Consider the following 22332-nt stretch of genomic DNA (forward strand, 5'->3'; position numbering starts at 1 on the left):
TTAGTTAGAATTACTTAAATTCAGTTGTCCTGATAAGTTAGCCTGAAACATGACACAACTTTGTGCTTTTACCCATAAACTAATGAACTACCTACAAAAAACTCCCTGACCCTATGAACAACATGCACCTAAAAAGATATGACATCTAAGGGATGGGTTCATTTAAATTTTTAGTACTGCATTTGCATATTTCTTTATTGCATTGCATCGCATATCTCCATTTCAGAGTGCATCATACTTACTTACATATCACCATTGCACAACATATAATCGCATATCTTTATTTCTTTCTCATATAGTTGCATCAATAAAAAAAAGATGATTATCTAATTCATTTACCTGTCTCACTTAAAGGAGTGAAGGTTGTTGCATTTCCTAGATATTGGTACATGAAGTTGTTAAGTGTTCGGTTACTCATCTTCAATTTCACCTTATTATTGAGCCTTATCCATGGTTGTGTAGAGGTTTCACTATTGATCCTTGCTACCCAAAATATATCAATTCCTATATATCTCGCACATTAATAAAATGCTCTAAGTCATTATAGATACCTAGTTGGTCATGTGGCTAGTGAAAAATCCAAAATTCTACTTCAATGTCATTGTAATCATCATACCCAAGTAGGTTTCGTTACTTACAAGTCAAGGTAAGAAAATAAAAGAAAAGTGTTGTGCCCAAATCAATATCAAAATATCGTGGCAAAAAGAGCAAAGATATATAATTGAAATATCATGCATAGAAGTGCAATAAAAACTTGAGTATGGGAACATGCAAGTAACTCCACCAGGGCTATGGATGCCTACTAGAAATGGAGCAATATTCGACAGATTATAGTATATAACCTCATCAGGGCTATACAGTCTCTCTGGCAGCAAGGCTCTATCCAGAACGCTTTTGAAGTTAAAAAATCTCACGTAGCTAGCCACATAGGATTCCAAGGGTCTTTGATAGTTAAAAGCATTCAAAAAATTTAATTGCACACAAATGGGAAAAAGGAGATCAAAGTTTCAAGAATTGATGGAGAATTTTTCAACACCTCCATTCATAAATCTTGGTTACATAGTGTGTTAGGTTGGATGATTTAAGGTTTACAAAGAATGGATTGGACTTTTATCTCTAAAACATTTCATACCTTTAATTCAATTTGTGTATTTCAGATGGAACATACACACAATCATCCTTGTTCGAATAGGGACTACATCTTCATCATGCATCTTGCATTATCATAACTCATATCAAAAATTCAGTGTCTCCATGTGCATCACCTAGATCATCATGTCATAATAGGTCTGCATACTAGGGGCATAACTGAAAAAATCCTAAAAAATAAAAAATGATCCTGAAAAAATAACACAAAATCATAAATGTCCTAAAAAAGCCCTAAAAATAAAAAAATAAAAAAACCGGAGATTAAAGAAAGCATAGACCATCCATCAAATCAAATCAATAATAGACAAACTCTCAAAGTCTACAATCAAATTGATCAGATGTCTTATTAATCAATATATTCAAAAAACTCTATCAAACATCATCAAGTCTTATACATGGAAGGGTACACTTGAAACCAGACAGATCGGTCTTACATGGGGTATTCACTCTATGAAACCAAACATTTCTATCAATCATAAAATTATCAAAACAATGACATAGATCAGTATGGGTGTTGGATTTTGTCATGGTTAGTCTTATCTTTATCAATTGATAGCAGGTCATGTTTCATCAAATCCAAAGCAAAAAAATCTGAAAACATTGAAAAGCATAAAATTCCAAAAATATAAAAAGACCAACAAAATCCAAAAACATTTAAATACGATCCTTAAAAAATATAAAAGCATCAAAAAAGATCTTTGAAAACAAACTACAAATAGCAAAATCTAATCAAAATCAGCGACCAAGCTGATCAAACCATCTTATCAATTGTCAAACTATCCTCATCAAGTGATTTTTATTTGGCTTAAATAGAGATGGATACACTCAAAAGTAGATAGGTCATTCTTAAATGGGGTCCACACTTTCTGAAACTAGATATTATCAACCATCACATCAAGCAATCAAACGGAGACACAAATTAATATGGCTAGTGGATTTTGTCCTAGTTGGTCTATACCTTTTATCAATTGGTGATAGATCATGTTACTATGCTAATCAAGGATGTCCACAAGTGACTAGAAGAGTCATGATGGGCATGATATTTTTCTTTTTTTGTTGTTTGTGGTGTTAACTGATGATTTTTTTTGGTAATAGTTCTAGTGGGTGTCTATGATTGATATGTTTATTTGTCAAGTATCCCATGAAGGATAACTATGTTTGTGACTATTGCACATACCTCGACCCTTGGCACTACACCCAGAATGGAGGGGTTCACTCCTTGTTTGCTAAGTGTTTGTTTCTAAAATCAGATATCTTTACACCTTGGTTCCTTATACCTTAGTGTACAAAGCTTCATTGTTATATGATAAGGCTCGGTGATGAATATGTATTGCATTATGAATAAAGGCACAATAGTTCATGATTCTGTCATTCATCTTATCATGTTGATTGTATCAATCAAGATCATTCTCTTTTCAAACATTTTTTTTGGATCAACCTTTTCAATTCTTTCCAATCATTCTTTCATCTAACATGATCTCTCTCATTACTTAATTCCAATCTTTTCATCTATAACTCTATCATTTCCTTGTATCAACTATTCTATCAATCAATTATCCTTCACTTTCATCATATTTCATTACCAATTTTGATCTATAATTTGTCTTATACATGATTAGTCCTTCCCGAAACTAGATACAATCATCTATTTTTGTCTTATATAGGATGCATCCTTTCTAAAACTAGACATTTTGATCATCTTTATCTTATATTGGGTGTGTTCTTCCTGAAACCAGACTTGATGTTTATCTTATCAATCCAATCAATCTAATCGATCAATCAATCAATCTACAATCATTCTAACTATTTCTTTTCTCTAATCAAACTCATTCTTGTCATCAAACTAACCATTTTTCCATCTCTCATCTAATATTCTTCTTCTTTCAAGAGATCATTCATGCCTTCAATGCACAAATGCACAAACAATCTCACGAGGGGGCATTATACCCATAATAACATCGGGACATACTAGGGCAATTTATTTTTTTTGTTTTCTTTGAAACAACATTGTTCTGACATCATTTCAAAGAGGGTAAAATGTAGAAACCTTAAAATGTCTCGTTGATCATGTACTAATTATGCGTCTTATTAGTTAAATAGTTCTTTAACTATTTATTTAGTTTAATTAATCTTAATCTTCTGATTTAATCATCATCATCCTTCATCTTACTAATTATTCAATTTTCATTCCTTCATCATTTTATCATTTAACCTTTTTTAAATATTAATTAAATATTAATTATTTAATTAATTATGATTAATTCCTTGATTGATTAATCTTTATTATTTAATTAATTCTATTTCTAATGATTAAATAATTTCATTTAAATTAATTAATCTTCCAAATCCCCATATTTGAATTTCATCTGATTTCATCTAATTTCAATAAATTTCATGTGCATTTAAACATTTGAAAATCGAAATTCAAATCTAAATAAACATGAAATTGAATTTCAAATTCAAAATCCTATAGAATATGTTGAAAAACATGACTGATTGATCAAAGTAGTTATCTAATCAGTTAACTTAGTCAACTCTCCCATCTCCCTTTTCACTCCAAATCACCTCTTCTTTCTAATCAATCTAATCAGTCATCTCTCCAATCTAATCAGTTTTTTTCTCAATCAATACAGTTAGTTGGCTAATCAATCGAGTCATCTAGTCAATCAATTGAATTATCTCTTCAATCAATCTACTTAACAAATCAATCAAATAAGTTAACAGATCAATCAAGATGAGTTCACTAATTAATCAAATCAATTCAACTATCAATTGGTACTTCAGCTCTATTTCTCACCTTATCTATCTCAAAAATCTATAAATGCAAAATCATTTCTCCTCAATTTTTCTAGAATCACAAAATCATGATCTTTGAAGTAATTTTGTGAAATCCATGTAAGTTATCAATTGCAATATCTGAGAGCCAATAAACCACACAATTTTGGAGAAGGACAATGGAAGCTAAAATGCATAATTGGGGTTTTTAAATCATTTTGATTATTTGATTCTATTTATACATTCATTCCTATTTCTTTATGTTTAGAATTTTTTTAATTAGTTAAGGGATTTCGTGATTGTTCCTTATTGCCTAAACTAGCTATTTCTTCTGATGTGATTTTAAGCATGAAACAATAATATCTAAAATAATCTCTTAAAGGCTAGGGATATCCTTGGTGTACATTATCAATGGAATAAATGGGGATAGAGTTCGATTCTAGTTAGACACAGGACTCTCTCTCATTCCCATAGAATTCTACCCTATCTACTATGTCATTCATCTAGTCTTGAAAAGAAGATAGAGATGATTCATCAAAGACTACTTAGACTTCATTTTTGCCCTCAACATAGAGAATTGATGATAATTGGGTTGTAGTGCATCTTCATGTTGTTGTTGCGGATCTCCTTGTCATCCTTTCTAACTAGAAATGCTACATGAGTCATCTTCAAAATGCTCTCATATGACCTAATTCTCACTTTCTCAGCTATTTAGTCAATTATAGTTTTTATTTGTTGGAATCTATTTGGACCTATCTTTAATCAACTAAATCTATGCAAACACAATATCATTCCTAAAGTTAGCATCTTCTAGTGGACTACTTGTTACGATAAAATACTTACCATGAAAATTTTATCCTTTATAAAAGAATCTTACAATTCGTCAATATATATTTTATCTATGAACATGATGGGGAGTCTATTCATCATCTTATTATTCACTACAATTTCATTTGGAACACTTGTTAAAATATTATTGGTCAATTCTTTTGTCTGACAGAAAAACATTAAGAATATTTATGAAAGTTGGTCTATGCCCTTATTGCATCATCTAATTGTCAAACTCTAGTGGATTTCCTTTCTTCACATTGGTTGGGAGTCCAGAAAGAATGTAATAAAAATTTATTTTGAGATAAAAATATCCCTAGGAAAAGTTCACCATAAACTCTATCAAAGAAAATATGAAATGTGCTTCTCTAAAGAAGCCTTTAAGAAATCCTATGGACCTAGAAAATCATTTTTCTTATATCTAGGATGTCTCTAATGACTCTTCCCATGATCTTTTAGGGTAGGCAAGAGGGCATGTTGTTATGAGGGATCATAAAGTCAAGTTCCTTTTTGCCTTCTCTATCAACCAGGGGTGCAATTGTAAAATTATGTTGAAGTGGTAGGGGGATTACCATGTAATTATTATTAATAAAGATAAAGGCCTATATAATATCATCTTTGAAGGGGATTCTACAAATATGAGTAAAATATTGCTTAAAAAAACCAAGATTGGCTGGACTACGTAATGTATTATTTTTATAACTCACTATCGCTTCCTTGGAAAATCATAAGGTTAGATAGGTTTTTAGAGAAGGAAATAATCTACCAGACCTTTTGGCCAATATAGCTACACAAGTTATTGGTATCACCATCTAGGATGATGATACATCTCTCCTAACCTAATTCACTCAAAGGATAAATTATGAAGCCAATTTACAAGGAAGTATGAATTAATTCCATCACTACTATTTAGTGATAACTTTAAGAAACCCCCTCTCAAAAAAAAGTATTAAAACCTTTGTGAATATTTTTTTTTTTAATTATAATAATATTTATTGGTGAATATTTCCTTTTTTTTAATTATATCAATTTTTTTGGTAGAAAATATTGGCAAATCTTGGAAAATAATAAGAGTGTGCATTATTACGATTGCATATCCTTTCATTTAAAAAAAAAAGGTTTTAGAGAAGAGTAAAGGCCATAAGGTGGAAATCATTAATGAGTCTAAGGGGTAGAATCTACTTTATTTAGTTTCTACCATTAACTTAAAATAATCTAATAGGCCTCTTTGTATTTTGTGAGATAAAAATTACAAACAATTTTTAATACACATGCGGCCAAAAATTTCTTTTAGACCATTGATTTTCATTCAGGTGAACAATTCAAAAGAAATTTCAAACCCCACGAGCATTACAACTTGTAGGTACAATTAGCCTCATGGAGTACAAGAAAGGTCATTAGATTATTTTTTAAATCAATGGTAGCAACTAAAGATTGTTGATATAACCCTAAAGTAACTAATAATTATGATATATTATTGGTGAATTAATTTAGATTTCTATAATAAATTATAAAAAGTTGGTGAATCTGATCAAATCATGTATCAAATATTGTGGTGAGATTTTGAGTTAGAAAAATTACAAAAAAAATTCTTTGGTGATTAAAATAATACTAAAAAATAAATTTTGTAAAAATGTACTAATTCGAGTCACCTTAAAAGTTAAACTTGTTAGCGAAATTTTGATTCCAAAATTTCAAAAAATAGCCAATTGGAAAATATTAGCCTAAAAATTTCACTACTACTCTTTTAATGATGTTATCAATATATGCTCATACATATATTTTTGATAGGTTCTCACATTTGTTTTATTTTGTTTCTTGGTGTGTTAGACCTTATTTCACCCATCTTTTTCCCCTGGCTTTGGGTAGTCTCCTTTTACTTTTCTAGGTTTAAATTTTGTATTTCTCTACTAGTGTGGGTGGGAACCTCATCCAAATTGAGTTAAAGGACCATGAATTACTAAAAAGTGAGTATGAGCTATGGGAGATTCTTGTTGCAACCATTTTTTTCCCTTAGACTAAAGCCATGAAATGTTTTGACCTGGCCCATTCCATGGAGATTTCCAACCTTGGAAGAATGGCATGGTTTCTTGGTGAGGAATTCCCTTCCTAATCTTTGGAGAAACCATTGTCATCAGATGTGGTCTTCTCAATTATGGCATTGAGATGGTGAAGTAAACTAAAGGGGATTGTAGGGATTCTATGATGAGATTCCTAGATGAAGGGGAGAAGGTCAATTTCCTTCATAGTGGCTTCAACCAAGAGGATATTCTAGGAGTTTGGGATTAAATTATGGATGTTATCATGAGGAATGTCATTATTGAAGGTGACTATAAGTGGTTTCATGTATTCTTATTTTCTATGCTAATCCATTTTAGATATAATGTTAAGCTCAATTTTTCCTATTGGATATTCTCTTCCCTTGATTAGTTAGTCATAAAATTTGTTACTGTTTGAGAAATCCCTCTCCTCCATTAAGGCTTAATGTTGTTTCTTTTCAAATCTAATTTTGTTTGCACAACAACCTTACATAACCATATTAGAATTGGGAACTGTTGGATTTTTAATGTTCCATCGACCTTGTAAATCCATGTAATTAATTGTCCCTATTATTGTTTGTAATTTATCCATAAGGAATGGAGGGTTTCACCAATAGTGGTAATTAATATTTTATTGTTACCATAAATATATTTTTAGCATCCTCAATAATTATTTATTTTCTGATAAGGAGTTCCTAAGTTACTTTTCACTAGATTAACATCATGGTAAGAGTAAAATGGTGTGGTTGCTTAAAATTTAGGTTCTCGCCTTTAGTATCAACTATTTTTATGGTTTATGACATTTTTCATAAGTTGTAAGAGTCTCTATGATAGTTATGATAACTATAAAATAATAAGTATACGATAACTGTGATAGCTCATTTATGACAATAGAGATGATAAATTGCTTTCCTTAGTGTCCATGTAAGAGAGGTCCCTTATGACAATTTTAAGAGGTTATTTTGGATGGAATTTATGATTCGAAGGAAGTTGGCATGGGAATTATGAAGTGGTTCTATTGACTTTTGTTCTATGATACCATATTTCTTTTCTCTCCCAACTATTTTTACAAATTAGGGACTTGTGTTGGTAGCGTTATCGAGTTTGTTCAAGGTTTTCTTTCGAGGAGTTATTCTACCAAATTGAAGACTTGAGAAAAGTTTAGATTATTGTATTGTAAACACTTATGCTTGATAATTCAATTTATTCATCTTTTTCTTGGTGGATTTTATTCTTGAAAGGGTTTCTCCTTTTAATCATAGGGTTTATATTGATTTGTTTTTCATTTTTATATGTTGATAACAGATTATAGAATCTAATCTGAAATAAAAATTCATATTTTGATCAAATTTTTAAAAATAAATTAAAATAATTATTATAAATATAAAACTTAAATAATTTTAATTTATAAAATATAATCAACCACTCATCAAACAACTTTTTTTATTTATAATTTTAAAATAAATGCAAGCTTCCATCATTGATGAACCTTTAACAAGCCTACAATACCATATCAATACTATCTATTAGATATGTGTCAACGTATTGTTTACACTCTGGTACATGAAAAATTCTAAAGTTGTCCAATCCAACCCCATATGACTATCTAGCTTTTGGTTAATGAATCTATTAAATATTCATCTCCTACCTCTTTCTTCCTTAATTTAAAGCTCACCTTAAAACAAAGCTAAAGTGTTTGCATAAGTAATATATTAATGAAGATGGAGGAAAATGGTTGTGAACTTATGAAGTTAAGATTCAGATTTATTCTAACATTCTCAATAGAGTGCCTATAAACACACAAACATTCAAAGATGAAACAAACTAAGCCAATGTACAATTAGAAAGAAATTTAACTCTATTGTACTACTATCACTAAGACTTCATTCTTGAGAATTTGAATGCTCTCAGAAAGTGCTTGCACAAAGAGCTTGTTGGCAACAATGCAGCAAACTAAGAGGGGGGCTGAATCAGTTTGCCCAAAAACCTTAACACTTTACTGCAACTTAAACCACAAATCAGATATGATAATTAACAGTTAAAGCATGAAACAACACCACATCAATAAAACACATAACACCTATATTTTTTATGTAGAAAATATGGTTAAGGGAAAAACCACAATTGGAACCTACCCACAAAGTGATAATACCTATTAAGAGTAAGTGAAATATTATAATAGGAAATGCACATGAATTCAGGCACACTGCCTAGAGCTCACTAAAAATACAAAACCCAGAAAGGCTACAACCTTTAGGGAATTCTCACTACCTTACAAGAAGTCTCACTAACTTACAAAAGCATTTAGACTGCATATGAAGAATCATGAGCTAATGAAAGAACATCTCAACATGCCTAAGTATAGTTCTAGTTAAGCTCACTCTCTGATATGCTCTGCAACACACCTTCACACTTGTAAAAGATCAAAATACTTATTCACACACTTATTCAAATTCACTCGCAGATACCACTCACATGATTACAACAATTATTTATACAATTCATCAACCTATCTTTCAAGGTCAACTCGCCACATGCTACATATTACAAAAATATAATAACACATGCTAGAACAATGCATGCAGACCAAAACGATATCGGCTAAGACATCGTCTGGACCTAAAAAACCACTACAAATATGAAACACCTCCAATAATTATGCTTCAATCATCCACAACACACTACATCACCACAAATATCGCATAACATGAAGAGCATGACTGGATCGAAAAAATCTTCAATAACATGCACAACAATCGAGCAGACCACCAATACGCATAGCACACAATCTAGATACATCCATAAACAACATAAATTGCACCACAACAACTCGTATCATCATCATCATTGATGAGCTTAAAATATGCTCATAATTTGGATGTTATGATAAACTTTTAAATGCCTTTACTTTTGTTATTTCATGGCTGTTCAGACTTTGTTGAACCTTTTTGGGATATCTTGTAGCAAGATACTTTTATATTCCTACAGCTCATTATGTTGACTTGATTGCATTTATTGCCCCGTTGACTCCCTAAAATGACTGGTATATCGTATATAGTTTTTGAATGATGAAGTAGATTTAAAATGTGTGATTAATGAATAGATATCGTGTATGTGCCATACGCATTTCTTGTTGCATGTTACCTTTTGTTTCCCAGGTTGTTGAAGAATGATCGAGTCAAGCGCAACCGATCTTGGCCTTGCAGTAAAGTCCATTTCCTGCACGACTTCGAGGGAGCTCTGGCGAAGACTCTTTGACCGAAAACATGGGAAATAATTTTAATGACAGTCAATCTGGAAAGAGTGGAGTGCTAGATTCTCTCTGGATCGGGTTGAACGCATAAATTCATTTATGAAGTTTGTTCCTTGATTCAGGGATATATTTTACTTCCACATCTTTCTTTGATGGGGTTAGTTAGTTAGTTGCTCTCTTGTTTTTAAATAAAGTTCTCCTCCTGCGCGAGAAAAAGGAGAGGAAAAAAAAGAAGAAATGATAGTTATAGTAAGATAGAATCAGAGTAGTAGATATCATGTAAGAATCAATATGATAATGAAAGACAAAATCTGTTTGACTAGAGATAGAGTTTTTTGTTAGTTTCCATATCAACAAAACAATGTATATCATTCTATTTTTATGAATAAAGTTCAATGAAGTTCTGAGTTTAGCATCTACGTAATCAGTAGATGCTTGCTAAGGGGGCCCACTTAGTAAGTATCTGTAGCTAGTTAGTTAGTTGTTCTTTCCTGTTAAGCTTCAGTTTGCTTTCATCTTTAAAGTTTTTTATACAAACTCAACTTTACATTGCTCCTGCAGCACAAGGAATCCATCACTATGCTTGTTCCTGTAGCATAAAGCCAGTTCATAGTTTGTGTTTCAGTTGTAGTTATCATGGTTTCTGTTTTAATCAAATCATAGTTGAGTTAAAGAGCTTTGCATTACCTTCCTGTAGTGTAAGTAGAATTTCTTTCCAGTATGTATTTCTGCTAAGATTTGACCAAAACAAGTTCCTAGTGCATATATTTTGCTGCGCCATTTAAAGTATATGTCCCCTAGTTTGACAAGTAAATGAACGTCTACAGAGAGAGATATTGGTCACCTGTTGGAATGCCCAATTCTCAGGAAAGGTTTTACTATGATTTTCATATCCTTTTGTGGGCGCGACCATTTTTGGCACCGTTGTCGGGGATGGCGTCTAGTTAGGAGTTTATCAGAAGTCATTTTTAGCATTAGTTTAGCTTGTTAGTAAAATTTTCTAGATCCTTCAAGCCACTATTCATTATATTGCATGCATAGAAGAAGAAGAGATGCCCTGGGAATGTTCCTCCCTAAAACTCTATTTATTGAACTACCATTTGACCCAGCTGACAATGAACCTAAGGAAAATCCATTCGCTCTGTTATTCTAACAACCAAACATGGCAAATAATCCACCTCCTGCATTTGAGTTTCCATTGTTCCCCAGGGAGATACTGACAATCTTAAGAACATTCCCTCTTCTTTGCTTCCAAAGTTTTATGGCCCGGTCATAGAGGACCCAAAAACCTTTCTGTTTGAATTTGATGTCCTCTGTCGCAGTTATGACTACAACACAGACACTCATAAACTAAAGTTATTTCCTTCCACCTTGAAGGAAGGAACTCTCAGATGGTTCATGAGTCTGGGAAGAGGTGTCGTCGATAGTTGGGCGGCCATGCAGACGAAATTCCTTGAAAAGTATAAGGAATATTGTAAGAGCACCAACAAAGGTGATGACATATTTCGAATTCAGCAGAAGGACGATGAAAGTCTGGAAGATTATATTTCCAGATTCTTGTTTTCACTATAGAAGAACTCAAACCATACTCTCAATGAGGACTCCCAGAAACTACTATTTCTAAAGGGAATCAATGATGCCTATATAGATGCCCTGGACCTGATAGAAGGAGGTGATATAACCCAGCTGCCTTGGGATGATATAAAGAAAATATGTCTTAACTACTCTCAAGCAATAGTTAAGAAAGGTCAAGGTCATCATGCTATAATAGGGAAGTCTTCTTCTGGTGGAGTTTCTCGAATGGAGATAACAAATTTGCTATCTGACTTCAAGTAGGACATCATTAATAATATGGCTATGCAACTGGACACTATGCAAGCTCGGAAGAAACATGAGGAGGCTGAAGCAGTTTTGGCCGAGTTCTTTCCATACTGCAGACAAAAGAAGCGTGACTGCAGATGCAAGATGGTGGCTAATTTGGAAGCCAAACAACTACCTACTGACTTCAAGCTAGTAGAAGGAGATGATGATCAAGTGTTCTTTGTTGCACAAAGGAGACCATGGGTCCAAAGATAAGGTATGCCTCAAGATCCTTTAACTTTTGGTAATTCCTATTCTAGCTATAATAACCAATGGCAACATGCATATGGACCACTACCACCCTGGAATCCACCTCAATCAAATTGGCCTAATTATTAGAACCAACAATGGCAATCCCCTCAAGGAGGATGGTAGCAGCCACAAGGGCAATGGACCCCACCTTCAGGAAATTGGCAGCAAAATTCTCAATGGCGAGGCCCTCAGCAATGGCAAAACCAGTCCTCTAGATTCCTGCAGCTTCCACAACCACAACCACAAGCCCTTATGCCACCTCTTGCAGTAACTGCCACAAATCCTGGACCTCCAAAACAAATGCCTATGCTTGCCCATCCATTGCCCAATCCCAATAATAACCAACAGCAGCAGCCTTAGCAGCTTGCATATCTTGCTAAAGCCAACCAATATCAAGCTTATGCCTTAAACGTTAATGACATCCATTTGAGGTCTGGAACTACTTTACCTGCTCCAAAACTACCTCTAATTACTGAAATATCATATTTTCCCCATGAAGAATCTACTGCACCTATTGTTCCTACTGAGCACATGCCCATAACTGATATAGTTCCTAAAGAGCCTGTTCTGCAAAATCAAGACAACCCACCTTTTCCTCAGAGGTTGCAAAGTACTGCATATAAACCAATGGAAGAACCCACTTTTGACATTATGGATCAGCTCAAGAATGTGCAGATTCAAATTCCTTTATTTCAGGCTATTAAAGATATTCCTATTTTTAGAAAAGCTATTAAAGAAGCCTGTTTGAAAAAGCCTAGATGAAAGAAAAAGGATCCTCAAACAATTCATGTATTAAGGAAATTGGCTGATATAATGTTGGGAAATGTAGTTATTCCAAAGTATATTGACCTTGGAAGTCCTATAGTGTAGATAAATGTAAATGGCCAAGTTGTAAAAAATGTTTTGATTGATTTAGGTGTTGCCATTAATGTCATGACAAAGCATACTATGGACTCCCTAAAAATTTCAAACATTAGGTCTACACCCACAGTTAAACCTGATGGGATAGTAGAAGATGTAATTGTCATTCTTGAATCTTGGGAGTATCTTGCTGATTTCACAATATTATTAGTTAAGGCAACTTTAGGAGGGTATCCAGTTATTCTTGGTAGACCATGGTTAGCAACTGCTGATGCTTTTATAGGATGTCATTCTAGAGATATGACCATTTCTGATGGACAGTCCACAAAGAAATTGGCTATGTATTCACCTGCTAGACCTCAGCCAGATTTCTCCCAACCTGTTTAGCCAGATGTGGGGGAGGAAATTGAAGAAGCCAATTTTTTGGCTCAATTAATGATGATTCAAAATGACCCATTCTTACAACTTCAGAGTGAGGATGCCTTGTTGTTTCAAATTCTATAGTACAACTCTGATACGGGTAGTTCATCTGATCCAAATGGTACTCATTTACAATGTTTCCTACAGCAACCAAATTTTGAAAGTTCACTACCTAAACTTCCAGCGATTTTTCATAATTTGCTTCCACAAGAGGTACAAACATTACCTGTAGACTCTATGAGTAATCTCACGAAGTAGATAGAATTGTCTCAAGGTCATTGTTTGAATATCAATAACAAGTTGTCACAGTCTCAACAGGTTGACCTATTAAAAATGCTACAAAAATAGCATAAAGCTTTTGCATGGGAATATGGGGACATGCAAGGAATAGATCCTCGAGTTTGTACTCATAGGATATATATCAAAGAAGATTGTTCACCAATTAGACAACCTCAAAGAAGAGTAAATCTAGCACTTAGAGAAATAGTTAAAAGTGAGCTTCAAAAGTTGCTTGATGCTGGTTTTATTTATCCAATCTCTGACAGTCAATGGGTTTCTCCATTAGTCATTGTCCCCAAGAAAGGTGGAAAATAGAGAGTATGTGTAGATTATAGAGAATTGAACAGTGCCACTAAAAAAGATCACTTTCCACTACCTTTTGTAGATCAAGTACTAGACTCACTGTCTAGCAAATGATATTTTTCTTTTTTGGATGGTTACAGTGGGTACAATTAGATAAAAATTGCCCCTGAAGATCAAGATAAGACCACTTTTACCTATCCATGGGGAACATTTGCTTATTCGGTCTTGCCTTTTGGCCTATGCAATGCACTAGCAACATTTCAGAGAGCAGTAATTAGTATCTTTGCTGATATATCTCATGAATGTATCGAGATTTACATGGATGATTTCACTACCTATGGAGTCACATTTGAAGAAGCACTGGTGAATTTAGAAAAAGTATTGAAAAGGTGTAGAGAGCAAAATTTGTCTCTAAATAGTGAGAAGTATTTTCTAATGATGGAAGAAGGTATTGTTCTAGGTCATCATGTTTCAAAGAATGGAATTCAGGTCGACCCTGCTAAAATTGAAGTAATTCAGAATTTACAAACTCCTGCAAAATAGAAAGATGTCAGAAGTTTTCTTGGTCATGCAGGGTATTATAGAAGGTTTATAAAAGACTTCAGTAAAATTGTCAGTCCACTTTATGCTTTGTTAACAAAGGATTCCCAATTTGAGTGGACAGAGGCCTTTGAAAAATCCTTCTTACAACTAAAGGACTTGCTTACTAAAGCCCCTGTTCTTCAAGGTCAAAAATGGAATTTTCCTTCACATACATGCTGATGCTTCTGACTTTGGCATAGGAGCAGTTCTGAGTCAAAAAGAAAATTTAGTTGAACATGCTATTTACTTTATCAACAAGAACCTTCAAGGTCCTGAGCTCAACTATACTGTCACAAAAAAGGAGTTGCTTGCAGTAGTGTATGCTTTGAATAAATTTAGGCATTATGTCACAGGTTATCAGATATTCATCTATACTGACCATGTAGCAATCAATTATTTGATGAACAAACCTGCCATCTCTGGTAGGTTGGCACGTTGGCTCCTGTTGTTACAAGAGTTTGACATTACCATAATTGACAAACCAGGGAGAGCTAATGTTGTAGCTGACTTTTTATCAAGACTTCAACCAGCTGCACTTGTTGAAAATGAGATCATTGATGATAGGTTCCTAGATGAACACTTGTTTTCCATCGCTACACATACACTTTGGTATGCAGACATTGCCAATTATTTAGCAGCAAACAGAATACTAGACCACTTTTCTCCAAAAAAAAAAAAATTGTTAATAGAGAAAAGTTTTAACTTTTCTTGGATTGCAAATAGTTTGTTTTATACTGGACCTGATCAAGTAATGCGAAGATGTGTAAGAGAAGATGAAACTTATGACATATTGCATGTTTGCCATGATGAACCATGTGGAGGATATTTTGCAGCAAAAAGAACATCAATAAAAGTTCTTACAACAGGGTGCTACTGGCCAACATTACATAAGGATGCTATGGCCTATACAAGAAAATGTGACAGATGCCAACATATGGGAAGACCAACTAAGTCTGATGAAATACCACTATATCCATAGATAATAGTCACCCCTTTTGATAAATGGGGGATGGATTTTGTAGGGCCAATTGATCTACCATCAAATGGAAAGTCATACATTCTAGTTTGCATGGACTATGTAACAAAATGGGTCGAGGTAACAGCTATGACTCATGCCTGAGATAACAAAGTTGTTGAATTTCTGTATGAACAAATTTTCACAAGATTTGGAGTTCTCAGAGAGCTTGTAACTGATCAAGGAGCTCAGTTTACATCGAATCTGATCACTGCACTAATGAATGACTATAAAATCAAACATAGGAAGTCTAGCCCCTATCACCCTCAAGCTAATGGTCAGGTAGAGGTAACAAACAGAGAAATTGAAGCGATCCTCACAAAGACAATGCTGATCCATATAAAATATTGGAGCAATAGACTTCCTGAAGCAGTTTGGGCTTACAGAACTACATGGAAAACAACAACTAGGTTTACACCTTTTGAGCTGCTTTATGGGAAAACGGCCATGTTACCCATAGAATTTGAACACAAAACTTTGAGGACAGCTCTTGAACTCAATATAGACATATCTGAAGCATAGAAGGACCATCTTCTACAGTTAAATACTTTGGACGAAATGAGAAAAGCCGCACTGCAGCATACAGAAGTAATCCAATAGCAAAGGAAGAAATGGCATGATCAGCACATCAAAACCAGGAAATTTTCTGCTGAAGATTGGGCTCTGTTATATGATTCCAGATATCAAGAAAACCAAGGCAAGCTCACAACACGTTGGCTTGGCCCCTATGAAGTTGAAAATGTGTTCGAAAATGGAATTGTATAGCTGGTAACAATAGACCCAGTCCGCTTCAAATTACTAGTGAATGGCCACCAACTCCGGTTGTACCACAAACTAGTCTCCAAGGAAGAATTCATGCAGCAGTTCATTCAGGTTCCTCCCACTACTCTTCCTGCAGCCAAAGGCTTTAGCCTTTCTCCTGCAGCGTTACCATAATTTTCAAAAAAAAGCATGCCCATAATAAAGGTTTTCTTTTTAAAAAGGAAACCCCTTTTTCTCCATTTTCATTTATTGCCCCCATTTCACTTCTTTATCTTCCATCCATCCATCTTGTCCATCCATTCCATCTGTTCATTTCATCTGCCCACCTCACCCATCCACTTCATTCATCCGCATCAACCTTAATTAAGATATCTTTCCCACTTGTCAATTCATGCAGACGCCGTCATCTTTCTTCACACGTACATGCAATTATCAAAGGTACGCCATATCTTTTCTTATCGCATATTTGATTTATTTCATTATATTCATTTACTGCTATGCATGTACCCATCATTATTACTTGAATCTCTACCTGTTCTTTACGAGATGTGAGGACACATGTCATACTTTAAGTAGGGGGCGGGGTAATCTATCTTTTAAAACCTATCTTTTCGCCGCTGCCATAACTGCAAAATAATCTTTCTTTAATACTTTTTTGGTACTTTCCAAATATGATCGCATGTCCTTCTTTATTGCATAATTACGATTAAGACTTCTTGTTCAAAAAGTTCATTTTTGGAAAAAAAGAAAGAAATGTGATGGCACGAAAGAAGAACCAGAGCAGAAAGGGAAACAGAGAATTTGAATCTTCAGCAAGGAATTGAGTTCAGCTAAAGGAAAACTACAAACATGGGTGGTCAGTTGGTGTGACATGAGCCTGTAGCTCATGAAATGTTATTGCAAAATCCACAAACAGTCCACGTATTCAGCATCTGTGGATGGTTAAATTATTTCTTGAGCTTAAATGATTTTGATGAGGAGGCTACTGGAGAATTTTTGAGAACCTTTTTTGAAGGGGAAGCCACTGTATGGGGTCTAACGATTGTTGCAACTGAAAACAGAATTGCTGAAGTAATCGGGCTTCCAGCCATTGGAGAAAACTTTTCTTCAGATGCTGCAACTACAAGGGCTGAGTTTTCAATGCTTACTGATGGACCTTTGGAAGTCTCCAAGCAGGGATGCAAGCACGTATCATTGCCTCCTCCTTATTCAGAGTACGCTACTTACGTAATCAGGTATTTGACCTGTGAAGGCCATTTTTCCTATCTGCATTCTCATTATTTTAAATTATTGAGCCATATGAGGCATGGGTTAGTTATAAATGTTCGGAATTTCTTGTTAAAATTTTTAGAATAAAGTGCCCATAGAAATCAACAGGGGAAAGATAATTTTGTTGCTCATCATGGCCTTATTAAATTATTGATTGAGTGCTCTTTGAGGGATGTCTCACCTCTCTCCTGGCAACAATTTGTTGCCCAAAAGAGTTTGCAAATTCCACAACCTCCTAGGGTACTTACCCCACGGCCTCAGAAAAAGAAGAAAGAAATTGCATCTACCAGTAAAACAGGGCAAGGGTCATCTACTCCTGTAGCACCTGATCTTGTAGCTTTCACACTTGAATCCTCTACTAGGGTACAAACTAGGTCTGCCATTAGGAGAGAGAAGGGAAAAATAAAGGTAGAAGGGTCCCCAGAATCTGACCCTCGTTCTCAGAAAAGGCAATGCTCTTCTCCTACAACACCTGTTGCTATTACTAGTTCACCGTCATCCTCTGATAGGGCAGAGCCCTCTAAACAAACAAGGAAGAGGAAAGCTACCGGAACACCTCCTGTAGCTGCATCAGTGCCAAGAAGGGTTTCCATAAGGAAACAATATAAGACCTCCCCTGCTTCACCCCAACCAGAGGTGATTGTAATTTTAGAAGGGTCTGTTGAGTCTGAATTTAATGTTTCTTAGAATATGTTCGAGAATGCTGCTCTGAGTTCGTTCGTTCCTGAAGAGGAAAAAGTTGAGACAAAAGAAACAGGGCATAATGAGCAAGGGTTACCAAATCTTGATGATTTGGCTACGGCTACTATATAATTTTCAGAGGAAGCACAGACTTCTCCACCACAGCAACAAGAAGAATTTACCTTTCAGCAAGAGAAAGAATAGACTGAACAATTGAATGTGCCTAGTGAAGTTGTATTTCACCCTACAATTTGTAAAGCTATTGTTGTGTATAAGAGAACGTTTTTAATTGAGTTTTTGGAATATGTTAAAGCTAATTGAGAAACAGTTACATTGCAAACCCTGACTTTTCGATACATAGCCCAGACTGACATGCAACAAAGTCTATGGGAAATAGAAAAGAAGAAATTGAAAAAGAAAATTGAAAGTCAGAAGCAGGAAATTGCTGAGTTGAAAGCAAAAATGGACAAAATGTTAAAATTAACTAGGCAGATTATGGAATGTAGACCACCACCCAGAGTTTATGCTTTGTGCCTTAAAGAACAGTTTTTATGGTTTCAATTGATGAGAATTTCCAGAAACCAAAATCCTATAATTCATACTGCCAAGGAATTCTATGAAGCATACCAAATAGCCCCTAACTAGTTAAGGAATTTTCTGTGTGAATTTTATTTGCATGGCTTTTTAATACCATTTGAAACAGAATGGAATCCTCTTCTATATATTGGTGATATTCATTTGAGAGTATTTATGTCATGAGCAGCAAATAAGGTGAATTATGGTAGGCAGTGGGAAACATATGAGGAAGCTGAGAAAATAGAACCTGTTCCATTACATTCTCAAAGTTCAAACCCCCATGCAATGTTGAAAGATTGGTTTTCTCTGACATATGGTATTAATAATATTTCAGCAAGAGAGAAAATATTTGATATCAAAAAATAAGTATATGATGAATTCTAGACACAATAATATTCATTTTGGAAATTGGCATACACTAGAAGTGAGAAAAGATGGGAGAGATTAACTATTGGGTTAAGAAAGTCAGAACCACATGGTCCCCTAAATTTCATAGCAGCTCTCAAATGAACCAACAGATATATTCAATTGGGACTTCAAACAAGATTTGAACTGTGGCTGTCGCTGACATTCAGACCCCCTGTGCTAATGTGGCCACTTTATCCTCACCAGGCTACAAATCTTAATAATGAATTAGAAGACCAAAGGTATGAAAAATGTCGGGATTTCAGAGGATTTTATTACAAGTTTAGGAATTCGTTTCAGAGTCATGCAACAACCACCAACTTCAGAGAAACCACCAAGAAAGTTAATGCTGGAGGACCAGCATTGGACTAAGTAGGGGACAGTGATGAACTTAAAATATGCTCATAATTTGGATGTTATGATAAACTTTTAAATGCCTTTACTTTTGTTATTTCATGGCTGTTTAGACTTTGTTGAAACCTTTTTGGGATATCTTGTAGCAAGATACTTTTATATTCCTGCAGCTTATTGTGTTGACTTGATTGCATTTATTGTCTTGTTGACTCCCTAAAATGACTAGTATATCGTATACAATTTTTGAATGATGAAGTAGATTTAAAATGTGTGATTAATGAATAGATATTGTGTATGTGCCATACGCCTTTTCTGTTGACTATTACCTTTTGTTTCGTAGGTTGTTGAAGAATGATCGAGTCAAGCGCAGCCGATCTCGGCCTTGCAGTAAAGTCTATTTCCTACACAACTTCGGGGGAGCTCCAGTGAAGACTCTTTGACCGAAACCATGTGAAAGAATTTTAATGACAGTCAATCTGGAAAGAGTGGAGCGCTAGATTCTCTCTGGATCGGGTTGAACGCATAAATTCATTTATGAAGTTTGTTCCTTAATTCGGGGATATATTTTACTTCCACGTCTTTCTTTGATGGGGTTAGTTAGTTAGTTGCTCTCTTGTTTTTAAATAAAGTTCTCCTCCTACGCGAGAAAAAGGAGAGGAAAAAAAAGAGAAATGATAGTTAGAGTAAGATAGAATTAGAGTAGTAGATATCATGTAAGAATCAATATGATAATGAAAGATAGAATCTGTTTGACCAGAGACAGAGTTTGTTGTTAGTTTCCATATCAACAAAACAATGTATATCATTTTGTTTTTATCAATAAAGTTCAATGAAGTTCTGAGTTTAGCATCTGTGTAATCAGTAGATGCTTGCTAAGGGGGCCCACTTAGTAAGTATCTGTAGCTAGTTAGTTAGTTGTTCTTTCCTATTAAGCTTCAGTTTGCTTTCATCTTTAAAGTTTTTATATAAACTCAACTTTACATTGCTCCTGCAGCACAAGGAATCCATCACTATCCCTGTTCCTACAGCATAAGGCCAGTTCATAGTTTGTGTTTTAGTTGTAGTTATCATGGTTTCTGTTTTAATCAAATCATAGTTGAATTAAAGAGCTTTGCATTACCTTCCTGTAGCGTAGGTAGAATTTCTTTCCAGTATGTATTTCTGCTAAGATTTGACCATAACAAGTTCCTAGTGCATATATTTTGCTGCGCCATTTAAAGTATACGTCCCCTGGTTTGACAAGTAAATGAACATCTACAGAGAGAGATATTGGTCACCTGTTGGAATGCCCAATTCCTAGGAAAGGTTTTACTGTGATTTTCATATCCTTTTGTGGGCGCAACCAATCATCATCATCATCATCATCATCATCACCATTATCATCATCACCATTATCATCATCATCATTATCATCATCATACCAAACTTCAAGTACATACACAAAACTGACTGTCAAATTGAAAGATTCACTTACAGACCTCCAAATCATGAACCACTTGAATTGAGGACACACATCAACATCCAAAAAACATCCACAACTAAAGATATTACAATTCTAGAGAAATACACCCGGATTTACAAAAACCTGCAATACTGATCAACTGAAATATGAACCACAATACAGGATGACATAACTTAATCAATCATCATGTGGACCTTTGAAATGTTTGTTGAATCAACTCGAGATACTTATCACAAAACCCATTAAACGACATCAACTCATTTGCAACTCACGAGATGAACCAGCTCATTTAAAGTCTGACTGCAACACTAAAACACATTGAGAACATATTCCATATATCTACACATCTTCACATATGTTAACATCAATGACAACATCAATGACAACATATCAACCAATATCCAACAATCTCCCCCTTTGGAGTTGATGACAATATATGAATTTTGAAAACAATTAATGCAAATAAATGAATCAACTCACAATAATCTCCCCAAATGATAAACAACTTAAATCAAAAATATCAGCTCTACCCCAAAATACTTCAAGGTTTTTCATATGCTACTTCTCCCCCTTTTACATCAATGACAAAGGCTCATAAACAAATCATTCTCTCCTCCCCTCATAAAATATCTGAACCGCAACACTGACTACTCCCCCAGAGTAGAAGCCACCACTCATCAATCTGGATCACAAGATAGCTCTGTTAAGTTCATCGGACTGATACGAATCCATGCATCTGAGTTCTCATCAGGAGGGATAGCCACCTCCAACTTCTCTCTAAGATACTAAAAAGTATCTTTAGGCAAAGGCTTTGTAAAGATATTTGTAATATGTTCCTTTATAGATATCTACTCCAATCTGAATTCTTTCTCATTTACCTTCCCTCTCAAGAAATTAAATTTGATTAATAAATGCTTATTCCTAGAATGCAATATCAAATTCTTTGAACTATCAATAGCACTTGAATTGGGCTCATCATAAATAACTCCTATATCCTTCAACATCTTCTTCATCCAAATTACCTGAGTGCAATTGCTCGTAGTAGCAATGTAATTAATTTCTATAGTAGATAAAGAGATAGCTTTTTTCTTCTTACTTGCCCATGGTACCAACTTCTTATCCTAAAAGAATGCACCAACTGTAGTACTCTTTTGGTCATCGACATCACCTGCCCAATCAGCATCTATAAAATAACTCAAGGTAAAGT

This window comes from Cryptomeria japonica, chromosome 7 (genome assembly GCF_030272615.1).
Source record: "Cryptomeria japonica chromosome 7, Sugi_1.0, whole genome shotgun sequence".
Classification (NCBI taxonomy): domain Eukaryota; kingdom Viridiplantae; phylum Streptophyta; class Pinopsida; order Cupressales; family Cupressaceae; genus Cryptomeria; species Cryptomeria japonica.